General features: G+C 41.9%; 1 protein-coding gene across 1 annotated transcript in view; it reads right to left on the bottom strand.

Moving 5' to 3' along the window:
* rnf11b (ring finger protein 11b) overlaps nucleotides 1–13,237 on the bottom strand; it is a 75,744-nt gene that overhangs the window by 15,348 nt on the left and 47,159 nt on the right. The gene's annotated exons all lie outside the window — the stretch shown is intronic.

Raw genomic sequence — 13,237 nt, 5'->3', positions numbered from 1 at the left:
AACAGGCCTTCGTGAAAGAAAACACGCAGTAAATTTGGATGACCTCTCGAGACTAAGGATCACAGGAACAGGTGAGTCTAGAAGCCATGGAAACAGGGGGTGTTTCAGCAAGTGGACTTAGGCAAGATGTCACGAACAACAACTCTGGCCTGAGGGAGATTCCCCTGCAACTGAGCATTACGGAGCTCTTTTTGTTGGAGCAAATTATCAACAAACGCACTACATCTATACTGTTTACCATTAAGTCACTGAACAGCATAAATGCAATAATGGTCTCATGATCCAAAAACTAGACATGGGCAACATTGTTTTTTTATTGAATGGTAATTTTATAGCATGTAACTGGCTATCATTAGTACACCACCTCAAATACCAAAATGTCCTCTTGCAGAGTTATTGAAACAAAATAGGAGGTGGCAGGGTAGGTTAATGTTTGAGTTGCAGCATGTGGGAGCTGGTGGACACCAGTGTGGTCTATAACATTATCTACATAACTGGCTGCAGCTTGAGGAACTTCAGCACAGAGTTGATGAATTCAAGTTCAAGCTTTGTACTTTGCAACGAATCAAGGAGAAAGTTACCTGGGAAACTTGTGGGTCAGTCACTTTTTTGTAGACATTTTAGACATTGTCAGGGACAGGGAGGCTATGATAGTGGATTAGGTACGTGGATCACCAAGCTACTTACACTTATCCAACAGGCTAACCCCCAATCTCCTGCCTCCTGCCACTTCCCTCTTTCCCAATAAACCCGGACTCTTATTGATAAGTATATCCTACCTAACCTTGAATATATTCAATGATTCAACTTCAACTGCTCTCTGGGGAAAATTTCAAAAGTAATGACCCTTTGAGACAAGAGGCCATTCAAGTTGTGGGGAGCAAAAAGCATACAGCTGTGATGGGAGACAATATAGTTAGAGAAATGGATATTGTTTGCTGCCAGGAGTAGGCATCCTGAAAGCTATGTTGCTGTCTAATGTCAGGGCTAAGGACACCTGGGACTGGAGACGAAAATGGTCTGTTGAAGATGTATAAGATCAGAGTGGTACAAGTGCCTCAAAGACCTCCATACTGTATGGCTTTATAACAGAATTCATTTTTGATCCATTTAACTAGCATGGGTGAATTCAAAAAGAAATGACAAGCTAATAGTGTAAGGTAGCAATACAGAATGATGCTATCCCAGAAAGAGACAAGGCATACAAACATATCAGAGAGTCAAGTTCTCACCCACATTTGTATGGTGAGCCGTTGGAAACTGTTTAGTCATTGCTGCTCACTGTCTCTTAGATTCTAGTAGACTTTCTGTACAGTTTCGGGGATACCTTAGAAACCTTACTCCTTCTCAAAGCCCATCTCTGCATGACACCATGAATTGCAAGAGCCTAGCACCAGGTAGAGCTGCCAATTCTGCGAACTAATCTACAGACAAACTCTTTTTCTTGGAAGTAAATAACACTGTTTAAAGCATAACTATTTGCAAAGTAACATTCTCAACATCTTCTGGGATGGACAGCAACCGTCTAACCGCTGCTTCCAAGTGTGGACATTTTACAGCTGATTACCTCCTTTTAACTGTTAGTAGTCATATCACTCAGGCAGGTTACATTTCATTTCATTCCTGGTCATTTCACCTTAAAAATGTGAAAACAAGCTTCTCACCTCATTATTAGAACACACTTTAAAACTGTAAATTGCATAGCCTTTGGTCCTCCAATCATTGATACTTATGCAGCTCCTTTAGCTTTTCACCCTCCATCATGGATGCACTCTTCTTCCCTCAAATGACTCCCATACATTTTATTGTCTAAAATGAAAGTGACACTGACTAATACTGTACAAAAAGTGAATTGCTTTAATTGTCACCACAACCCAGTACCATTAACTGAAAAAGAGAGTCTAACTTCATTCTGCTGCCTGCACTACGAGTCCTGAGTCAGCTCACCAGCACACCTGTGCCATCAACCTTCCTCCTCCACCTCGCTGCTGTCTGGGCTAGACCCACCATCATGGAGTTGCCAGTGTTTAGGCACCATATCTTCACTGGGCCCACCTCACTAAGGCCGAGACCCATGCTGAATCCACAGTGACTTCCACAATCAGAAGTCCCTGTCCCAGGCACACCATGTTGCCACTGCCTTGCCAATGCCAGGAGTCCTTGCTCTGGGGCTCAGACAAAAACAAAACTGCAGAATCTGGAATCTAAGGTAGACAAGCAGGAGGCTGGAAGAACACAGCAAGTCATGCAGCATCTGGGAGGAAAGGAGCAGTCAGTCAATGATTTGGGTCTCACCCTTCTTCAGGGCTCAGGGAAGCTGCAGACATAGAAGGGTTGGGGCGTTAGTGTCCACCTATCCCCACCAGTTTGCCTCTCATAGTAGGTACAATCTGGTTAGTCAACGGGAGGGGAGGGATGAATCTGATTGATGGCGAGGAGAGGGTCAGAAAGTGAAATGGAAGGGAGGGGGCGGGACTGCCAAAGAGAGCCAGAGATAGGTGGGAAGGTTATTTGAAATTGGATAACAGTGTTGGGAGTCCCTCTGGGCTGTAGGGTGCTCAGGTGGAAGATAAGGTGTTCTTCAAATTTGCGTTGACTGTCACTGGGAGACCAGAGGCGGCCGAGGACAGCTATGTCGGAGGGGGAGTGGAGCGGGGAGTTGAAATTGGCAGTGACTGGGAAGTTAGGTTGGCCGTCATAGGTCAGGTCGAGATGCTTCATTTGGTCTCAAAGATGCAACACCTGCCCATACACCAGCTCTCTCACCTCCACTCAGGAGCTAAAACAGACCTTCCAAGTGAGATAATAAAATGTGAGGCTGGATGAACACAGCAGGCCAAGCAGCATCTCAGGAGCACAAAAGCTGACGTTTCGGGCCTAGACCCTTCATCAGAGAGGGGGATGGGGGGAGGGAACTGGAATAAATAGCTATTTATTCCAGTTCCCTCCCCCCATCCCCCTCTCTGATGAAGGGTCTAGGCCCAAAACGTCAGCTTTTGTGCTCCTGAGATGCTGCTTGGCCTGTGTTCATCCAGCCTCACATTTTATTATCTTGGAATCTCCAGCATCTGCAGTTCCCATTATCTCTTCCAAGTGAGACACAGCTTCACCTGCATATCCTCCAACCTAGTCTATTGCATCCATTGCTCCGCTGTAGTCTTCTCTCTGTTGGTGAGAGCAAACAAAGACTAAGTGATCATTTCACCAAGGCTCTTGGCCTGGCCTGTAATAGCCAACCTAACCTCCGACATGCCCATCCTCAGCCTCCTCCAGTGTCGCAGCAACTCGCAATGCAAATTTCAAGAACACTATCTTCTGCCTGGGCACCTTACAGCACAGAGGAGTCCAACATTGAGTTCTCCAACTTCAAATAACCTTCCCACCCATACCCCGGCTTCCTTTCCAGCCCCACCTCCTCTCTTCCATTCCACTTTTTGACCCTGCCTTCTAGCCAACCACCAGATTAATCCCTCTCACTGACCAACCAGATTATGCCTACTACTAGTGTCTGCTTACCACCACCATTCCATCTTTGGGCCTACTGCATCTAAGAGTCCCTGGCTCTGCTGTCACGCCAGGCCATCGCACCATGAGTTTCACTCTGGCCACCCTCCTCCAAGATGGTGTGTTGCTGCACCACCTCCATTTGCTGGGTGGTGTCACCTCAGACCACCAGGTGAGTGCTGCCACTCCACACACAGCCTGCTCTTAATGCCATGCCAACTAATCCACCAAAATAAAGAAAAAAGGGAAAAAAAAGCAGAAGTAAAACAATTTTAAAAAGAAAGACAGGAGCAGATGAACCCTGGGCACAAGCCTGCATGCAGCTCTGCTATTCTGTCACCATCTTGGATTAAGGAGTCTTTCATACTGTTATAACCTCTATTTTCATTCCCTCATCCAAAAGGATGGTTTACATGAACAGACTGGGTAACGTCAAATACTTCTGTACCTGCAATTAAACTATTCACCACATAACTTGCCTTGCATAGCCTCATGTCATTTGAAATTGCAAATTATTCCAATAGAAGTCCCAATCCCTTGTGTCTGTCTTCTAACCAATTTAATAGTCCATGAAAAAGACTGCAGAACACTGTTTGGTAAATTGTGACAAATGGTGTATGTCAAATAACTATACTTGGACCTCAGTACTTGGTCACATACAACGATTTTGGATAAAGGTTGCACATCTCTTTTCCACTTGTAATTACACTAATCTCAAAAGGAGGCAGTAAGTTGTGCGAATGAAAAGGTTTTAAAAGTTCTTTTGGTGGGATGTGGGCAGCAGCTGATTAAGTCAGCATTTGTAGCCCACCCCTAATTGACTTTGGCAATCTTGAACTGGTCAAATGTAATGCCCAGGTTGTTGAGAATGGGGATTCAGAATACTGTGACCTATCGGGAAAAGGTCATAAGTACACATCTTGTTGACAACAGAATGCAACAATATACATATCAAAACTAACAGCCTGTCTTAACACCCTTTCCTTCGATTCCTGTCCTCACAAACATTGATCCACACATTCAACAACTGATAAAAATCCACCATCAGGTTGAAACCATTCATTGTCCCACTCAAAGCGTCCATAATAACTTGTTGAATCCACCAAATACCCACCTTCCAGGCTCGTGCTCTGTGGAAGAGTGACTTTCCTAATTAAGATGTACTTGCAGACATTCTTTGAATCAACGAACAGTAAACAGGCTGAGCAACAAGTTTGTTGTGACAAACCCTATCTGTCAAATGGCAGGCTTTGAACTACTACAGCAACAGCAGTCTAAGATCAATAGGTTCAGAACAACAGGGTGCCTAGGCAGCCAAATTCCCTCGTTAGACCTTTGGTACAAGCCCTTTACACACTTGAACATATACAAGCAATGCTGCACAGTGAGGAGTTTGCCCTTAACAGACTAATCGCCCTAAAACATAGCAAACAAGGAGCTTCTCATTTGGCTCTCAATTTGCATTTTCAAATTTTAAAAAATCATGGCAGCGTCATTGATAAAAGGTAAAAACATTAGAATATGCAGAGACAGAAACAGAAACGGCAAAACAAAATAATTTGGCCACTGGATGTGAAAATCAACAAGGTAGAGATTGGATGTGAAACCATTAGTGAAAGAATTCTTTTGAAAGAATTTAGAAGTTCACTCCCTTCATTATTAAGAACTCCCACACAAAACCAGAAAGCTGCACCAGAAAAACAGGCAGCTGAAAAGATGACAATTACAAGTTGGACGACAAAACCAAATGCTTTCACATCATTCCGTAAACTCAGAATGATAGAAGGAGGGAGAGCGGAAAGGAAGCTAACTGCCAATGGCAGCTGGGAATGTCTCACGATCTCCTTAGTGCATAAAAAGGTGCAGAAATTGAAAGATAAATTTCAAAGTGAAATTAACATGAAAAGGCCCAAGATTTTCAATTGTCACAAGGTAGTACATGTTTATGCAGACTTCTGAAAGGTGCAGGATAAATCCATGGGACTTGACCAGAATATTCAGTTGAAGAACTTAGCCCTGACAGTATGCAACAGACCGAGTTACAGCATTTAACTACAGCTGAAAGGCCAAGTATAGTAACTGCTGAGACCATGGGGAGGTAAACGACACTTTGTATCATTGCATCCCTACAGTAATGGAAGCAGGGCATTTGGCACATTGAGTTTACACTGACACTCCAAAGAGCATCCCACCCAGACCAATCAACCCCCATCCTATCTCTGTAACTTTGCATTTCCCATGGCTCTGACACCTATACGGTACATCCGTGGACACTATGGGCAATTTAGCATGCCATTCTGCCTAACCTGCACATCTATAGACTTTGGGAGGAAAGCAATAGACAACATTGAGATATTCCTAGGAATGTTTTGGCACAAACAATATCAGTAGATTCTCCAGGAATCACAGAAGGGCCAAGTTAGGTCAAAGAAACAGTGACAGAGGAGTTTTTCCTTTTATCCTGACCTGAGCAAAGGCTAAACAAGCTCCCTTTGTAGCTGATCAAATTGGCACTCACGCTAGGTACTTGCTTGGGACATTTGGACAATCTGAAGGAAATGTTTAATACATAGGATTGAAATTCAGCAAACCAAAATCACTCCTAATTAAGTAGCACAATCGGCTCAAAACAATTGCAAAACTTGAGTTAGTTGTAACTGCTACTACATGGAAAATGGAATTCTAACAAGGAAGTGACACCTCAGATATATACAATAGATGATGGTGGCTCAATTGAAAGTAGCATCTTTGAACAATCAAGAAACATTGAAAAAAAGCTCATGTCATGTAGGAAGTCAAGCACACACAAGGTGACATTTTCACTGGCCAGGTCTTCACAGACATGGTACAGTTTCGTAAAACATGCCATACTTGCCACAGGTAAGAAAATTTCTAAACCAGTTTGAGGGAAACACTGGAGCCCTTGCCCATAAAAAAGAGCAACAACCAGTATATCCTTACTATTGAGACACCATTCTGTTGAGAACAGTTACTGTTAAGTTATGATAGACAAGTATGAACTCAGCTCTTCATTCAATATGGATTACCAATAGAGACCTAATCATATTCAGGTTCAAACTCAGGTCTAAATCTTTTTCAGGAATTTGAGTATAGTCTGGGTATAACATTTAAAGCTTTCAGCACACCAGACAAGAGTCGCAAGATGTTTTGCAAATATACCACCATAGAAACATTGCAGCAAATAGGAGCAATAGTAGGCCATTCAGTCCCTTGAGACTGTCCTGTTATTTTATAGGATCATGACTGATCTGTATCTCGAAGTCATACTCCTGCTCTCTCCACACACGTGTAGCCTTGAGAAATCAACTTCCTTCTGAAACAGATCAGTGATTTGGCCTCCACTAATTTATGTGGTAGAGAATTCCAAAGGGTCATCACCCTCCAAGAAAACAAATAACTCAGTCCTAAAATCTTTTCAATATATTGAGAATGCGCCCTTTCTCTAGGAGCCCAACAAGGAACATCATCTCTGCATCCAATCTGTTTAGCCCTTTTTGAATTTTATACTACTCAAATGAGATCCCTCTCATTCTTCTTAACTTCATGGGTCAACTGGGTTCAATCTCCATGTGATAAATTTGCCAAAGCAGGGATCAATCTGCTGAAACTTTGCTAAAAATCTTTAATGAAAATATGTCTTATTGTGGATATTATGCAGAGTTTTGGTCCCACTACCCAAGTATGGTTTTATACGCCCTTGCTTATGCACCCTTTCAATGAAGGCCAATTTACATCATTTGTTCCAACTGCTTTATTAGCAAGGGCATTGATCCTTTCATATATTAACATTTCCCAATTTAATACTCTTCCTTTCTGCATTTCCTATTACAGTGGATAATTGAACACAGTCACATTGTACTGTATCCGCACGTTTGCCTCTTTGCTTTGTGTAGGCAGCCATTTTGAAAATATTGTTTTATTCTCATCTAAATCATTGATAATATTGTAAAAATGTTCTAAGCACTGATCCCTGCAACACTCCAGTCACCATCATCTTTTCAAACAAAATAACCATTTATTCCTTCTCCCTGTGCTAACTGATTTTCAATTCATGTCAATTTATTACTGCAAATCCACATGCTTTAATTTTACACAATTAACACTAATGCGGGACTTCAAAAAAGCCTCTGAAAATGCAAATACACTACATCCATATGTTCTTCTTTATCGATTCTAATAGTTATGTTCTCAAAAGCTCCAGTACGTTTGTCAAAAGTGAAATCACATTTGACAAGTCCATGTTGACTGATTTCCTGATTTCACATTTTCTCTGCTGCTGACAATACATGAGTCTATTTCCCAGTTTCACTCCTCAGTCAGATGTAGAGCACGGAAAACAGACCCTTCAGTCCAACTCAATGCCAACCGGATATCCCAAATTAATCCAGTCCCATTTCCCCTCCCTTCCTATTCATATTCCTATTTAGATGCCTTTTAAATCTTCTAATTGTACCAGCTTCCACCACTTCCCTCTGGCAGTTCATTACATACACACACCACCCACTGTGTGCAAAAGTTCTCCCTTAATCTTTCCCCTCTTCATCTTGAACCTATGCCCTCTAGTTTTGGATTCTCCTACCCCGAGGAAAAAACCTTACCTATTCATCCTATCACAAGTCTCTCATGAATTTATAAACCTATAATGTCACCCTTCAGCCTCCAATGCTCCAGGGAAAGTAGCTTAATCAGCCTCTGCAGATAAGTTAAACCATCCAAATCTAGCAACATCCTTGTAAATCTGTTCTGAACCCTTTCAAGCTTATCATCCATCTAGCAAAGAGACCAGAATTAAATGCAGTATTTAAAAAGTGGCCTCACCAACGATCTGCACAGCTGCACCATGACCTGCCAACTTCTATATTCAATGCACTGACCAATAAAAGGCAAGCATACCTTCTTCATCACCCTATCTACCTCGGACTCCACTTTTAAGGAACCATGAACCTGCACTCCAAGGTCTTTGTCCAGCAACACTCCCCAGAATCTTCCTATTAGTGTAAAATGTAGCACCTCACATTCATGCAGATTAAACTCCATCCGCCACTCCTCGGCCATTCTGATCAAGATCCCATTGTACTCTGAGGTAATCTTCACCTGTCCACACCACCAATTTTGGTATCATTTGCAAATTTACTAACCATACTTCCTACTTTCACATCCAAATCATTTGTATAGGTGCCAAAAAGCAGTGGACCCAGAATCGATTCCAATGGCACACAGGCCTTCAGTCTAAATAGCATCCCTCCACCACGTCGTTTCCTACCTTTGACCTAATTTTGTATCCCAATGGCTAGTTTTCTCTGTATTATGCGTGATCTAACCTTGTTCGTCAGTTTACCATGTGGAACCTTGTCGAATGCCTTACTCATGTCCAAAGAGACCACATCCACCCCTCTGCCTTCATCAATCCTCTTCACCACTCCTTTTCTTAAATAGTAGGATTATATTTGCAAGCTTCCAAATCTACCTCACCTGTTCCAGAACCTACAGAATTTTGGAAGACAACCAATGCATCCATTACCTGCATGGCTACTTACTTTAGTGCGCTGGGATGTAGATCATCAGGTCCCATGGATTTATCAGCTTTCATACCCAATAATGTTGCCAGCATTTTTTAAAGCATAAGCATGAATTTCAATTCCTCCTCTGCAAAATGCCCTGCTTCCCTTCCAACTCTAAGTTGTTGTGTGTCTTAAGACCACAAGACATTGAAGCAGAATTAGCCATTCAGCTCAGTGAATCTGCTCTACCATTCAATAACGGCTAATGTGTTTCTCAATCCAGTTCTCCTAACTTCTGCCCATAACTCTTGAGCCTCTTACCAATGACTAACGTCTGTTTTAAACACACTCAACAACTTCGCTTCCACAGCCTTGGAGTTGCTGGTTGGTTCACCAAGCTGACTAGTTTTCGTGCCAACGTTTATCCCCCTCCTAGTTGACATCCTCAGTGCTGTGCAACCTCCATTGAAGCGCTGTTGTTCTGTTCCATTCTGATTTTGTGGGGTCTGGTCTGTCATGGTGGGTAGTTCTGTTTCAAATTTTGCTCCGTAGTGGTACATAGATGGGATCTTTTTCAAGGCATTTATGGTACCAGAAGTTGAAAACCAGGCTTCAAGAATTCCAGTGCTTGTCCTTGAACTGTTATGTTATCCCACTTGAACTGATGCCCTTCTTAGTCAGAGTGAATAGAAACAAGGGAGGAGAATTGGTCATGATGAGATAGAAGGAACTGCCAATGCTGGGGAATCTAAGATAACAAGGCGTAGAGCTGGGTGAACACAGCAGGCCAAGCAGCAGAGGAGCAGGAAAACTAAAGCTGATGTTTTGGGTCTGGACCCTTCTTCAGAGAAGAACGGACCAGACCCAAAACTTCAGCTTTCCTGTTCCTCTGATGCTGTTTGCCCTGCTATGTTCGTCCAGCTCTACGCCTTGTTATCTCAGAATTGGTCATGCTGCTTTGCTGAGAGTTGCCTGCCTGTCTGTCCTCTATACTGATTCTCACAGTTGCTGCATGGTATTTTATTTATCACACTCGTCCTGTTCATTGTGGGTATGGGGTCTTTCATCTTTAAAAGTGGCTGGCAAAATGTGGCTGTTGGTTTGTGCGCTATTATTCCAAGAGGTTGTGGGAGACCAAAGACCCTATACCCACAATGAGCAGGGCAAATGTCACATTCAAAACACCAAGCAGCAATTGCAAGAAGCAATACACAGGACAGATGGGCAGGGAATTCACCCCCAGGATACAGAAACACCAACTTGAAGCAAAACAGCAGGTCCAGGGTGGTACCTGGAGACTTGTTCTAGCTGCTCATATGAAAAGCTTTATTTTTTTTAAAAAAAACACATTCTGCTAACTTCCACAGAAATTCCAGGCACTTCACTTATGTCACTGATTGCTGCAACCTCAAAATCTGTCACACGTACATACGCAATTTAAGACTAAACGTTTCAGTCCAACCTGCTGGTATACAGGCAAACATCCCACTTTCAGATTAATGCATGCACGTTGCTAGCCTCCAAAAAGGAAAACAGCCCAAGCAAGCTATATTGATATTTGACTTGCTTTATAATATTGTTTCTTTCCACAAAAAAAAATCCAATACAGGTGTACAGATTCCTTGTAACTAATCAGTGAGCTCATGAAGCTATAACTAATCTACCTTCACCCATGTAAAGGTTTTGAACTGTCTTGGTCCAAATAAAACACCAATCACAGGGAAGCTCAGCAGCATACAGCCAAATACAGAATAGCACAGTACATCAAGCTATTTATCGATCTAGTTTGAACAAGCATGCAGTCCTAGGCTAGTCCATCCAATGACTATATGTACCTACTCAGATAAAACAGCTCACGTTTATAGGCAAGAAGATGTGGACAAAATTTGAACACGGACTGATAAGTGGCAAATGATATTTGCACCACATAAATGCCAGGTCATGACCAGAGAGAATCTAACCATTTCCCTTTGATATTCAAAGGTAAGTGGTCGATTCATTGCTGAATCTCCCACTGTCATCCTGGTGGTTACTGTCATAACTCGCCTGAGTAACACACAAGATCAAATCCCACTATCCCCAGAGTCAGCAACGGTAGTAGATTTGACAACTTTAGGTACATTTAAGTCGTCATTGGATCAGCATATGGACATACATGGAATAGTGTAGGTTAGATGGGCTTGAGATCGGTATGACAGGTCGGCACAACATCGAGGGCCAAAGGGCCTGTACTGTGCTGTAATGTTCTATGTTCTATTACACACATTAAAAGATTTTAAGTAGTATGCAAAAATCTGTCAATTGGCCTGTCTTCTAGACCCAGGTTTCTCATTAATCTTTTCTGAAATCTCTTAAATGCCTTCACATGTTTCATATTCCAGCATTCAATATGCAGTCATGAGCCATCAGCATATAGCTGATTAAAATTCTAATCCCCTCTATAAACTCAAGGGGAAAAATGGGCGTCATGGATGGTGTGACAACTGGCAAAGCAGTTTTCAGTGGTCTTTGTTCACAGGATCTAATAAGATGTCATCTGCACTGATCAGAATGCTGCTTCAGTCTGCTGTACCACTCCCACATGAACGTAAGGGGAAAAAAAGTCAAAGTAATGGTCAGCTATTCCCTCAAGCATTGAAGAAATGCTGTAATATTGACTTGGCAGTGTAATGTAATGCAACAGCACAGTTGCTTTTCCTATCACCTTTCAGTCTCGGCAATGTTCGTTAATGAATTGAGATGCTTTTTGATCATTTGTGAAGACATTCAGAACTTGTGCTTTTAATTTTACTCGTTTATTTGGATTTTGCATATACCTCATTTTCCATTCTCATCATTGATGTGCTTCCTCTCCTTATTTTTAGCTGCATAGTGATTTGTTATCCTAAGAACATCAACGGTAACACAACAACACTTTCATTTCCAAAGCCGACTAATGTACACATCATTATGGACACCCAAACAATACTGCGTGTGGTGGTCTAGAAATGGGCAAAACACTGATAACGCCTGAAGTTTGAAATATAGACAGAAGTTACTGGGAATACGCAGGCCAAGCAGCATTCGTGGAGAGAGAAACAGAATTAACCTTTAAAACTCAACCATAACTCGGATATTCTTACTTTATTAGTTATCTTCCATTTTAAAAAAGGCCCCACCCTCAGTCCTTTCCCTTGTCATGGGATGTTTATGTTTTATTGCCCATCCTGAACTAGCCTAGAGATGATGGCAGTGAGCTATCATCTTGAATTTAAACAAGCAGCTTACAAGACACGAGAAAACAAAACAAACAATTAACAGTATTGTGGGTCTGGAGTCACATATAGGTTAGACCAGGTAAGGGCAGAATTCCTTCCATGGTTTTATTGAAACAGTTGGGATTTAAAAATCACAAAATTGTAGCTGTTCTTCACCCATCAAATCCACACCAGTTTCCCAAATGAAGAATTTGTCTCATGTCATTCCTCTGTCTTTCCATTCTTCCTTTGCAGATGACATTTAGAATGCTTCCAATGAATTTTCCTCCATACACAAAGGCAAAACACATGGCACACCTTAAGCATTTGCTGCACAAGATACTCTCTTGTGCTGGCGTTGATTCTTTTGCCAAATTACTTTAAAAACTCATGCTTTCAATCTAATGAGCAGCTTCAACCTTTGTCCAGCCCCGTGACTTTAAGTTCAAAGTTAGCTTCACCTGCTCTTCTCCAAGGAAGACAGTCTCAACATCTGTAATCTACCTTCATAACTGACGTTTCTCAATGCTGAAATCATTCTCATTAATCTTTTCTGAAATCTCTTAAATGCCTTTACATCTTTCCTAAATTATCGTGCCTAGGGCTTGGATGCAATATCTCAACTGTGGCTGAACTAGTTTCTTCCACAAATTCAACACAACCCACTTTTCGCCATATTCTCTCACCCCATCACTTCATTATGTGATCTCCTGACCTATTCTGTCACTTTCAATTATTTCTTTGAGATTAACGTTATTGTAACTATCTTTATAATTCAGACTTAATGATATTTAAATTCCCCAATTGTCTTGCTGGGACTTGAACCATTATTTTCAAATAATTTCTTTTCAATTGTCTATGACGAGTCAGTTCCTTTGGCTCAGGAGATTGCACCAAACATGACGCCAAATGAAACTAGGCCCTTCTGCCTGCCATTGGTCCATATCCCTCCATTCTTTGCATATTCACCTGTTT

Source organism: Stegostoma tigrinum, chromosome 8 (assembly GCF_030684315.1).
Source record: "Stegostoma tigrinum isolate sSteTig4 chromosome 8, sSteTig4.hap1, whole genome shotgun sequence".
Classification (NCBI taxonomy): domain Eukaryota; kingdom Metazoa; phylum Chordata; class Chondrichthyes; order Orectolobiformes; family Stegostomatidae; genus Stegostoma; species Stegostoma tigrinum.
The sequence above is the reverse complement of the archived record's forward strand: the minus strand, read 5'-3'. Positions and strand labels throughout refer to the sequence as shown.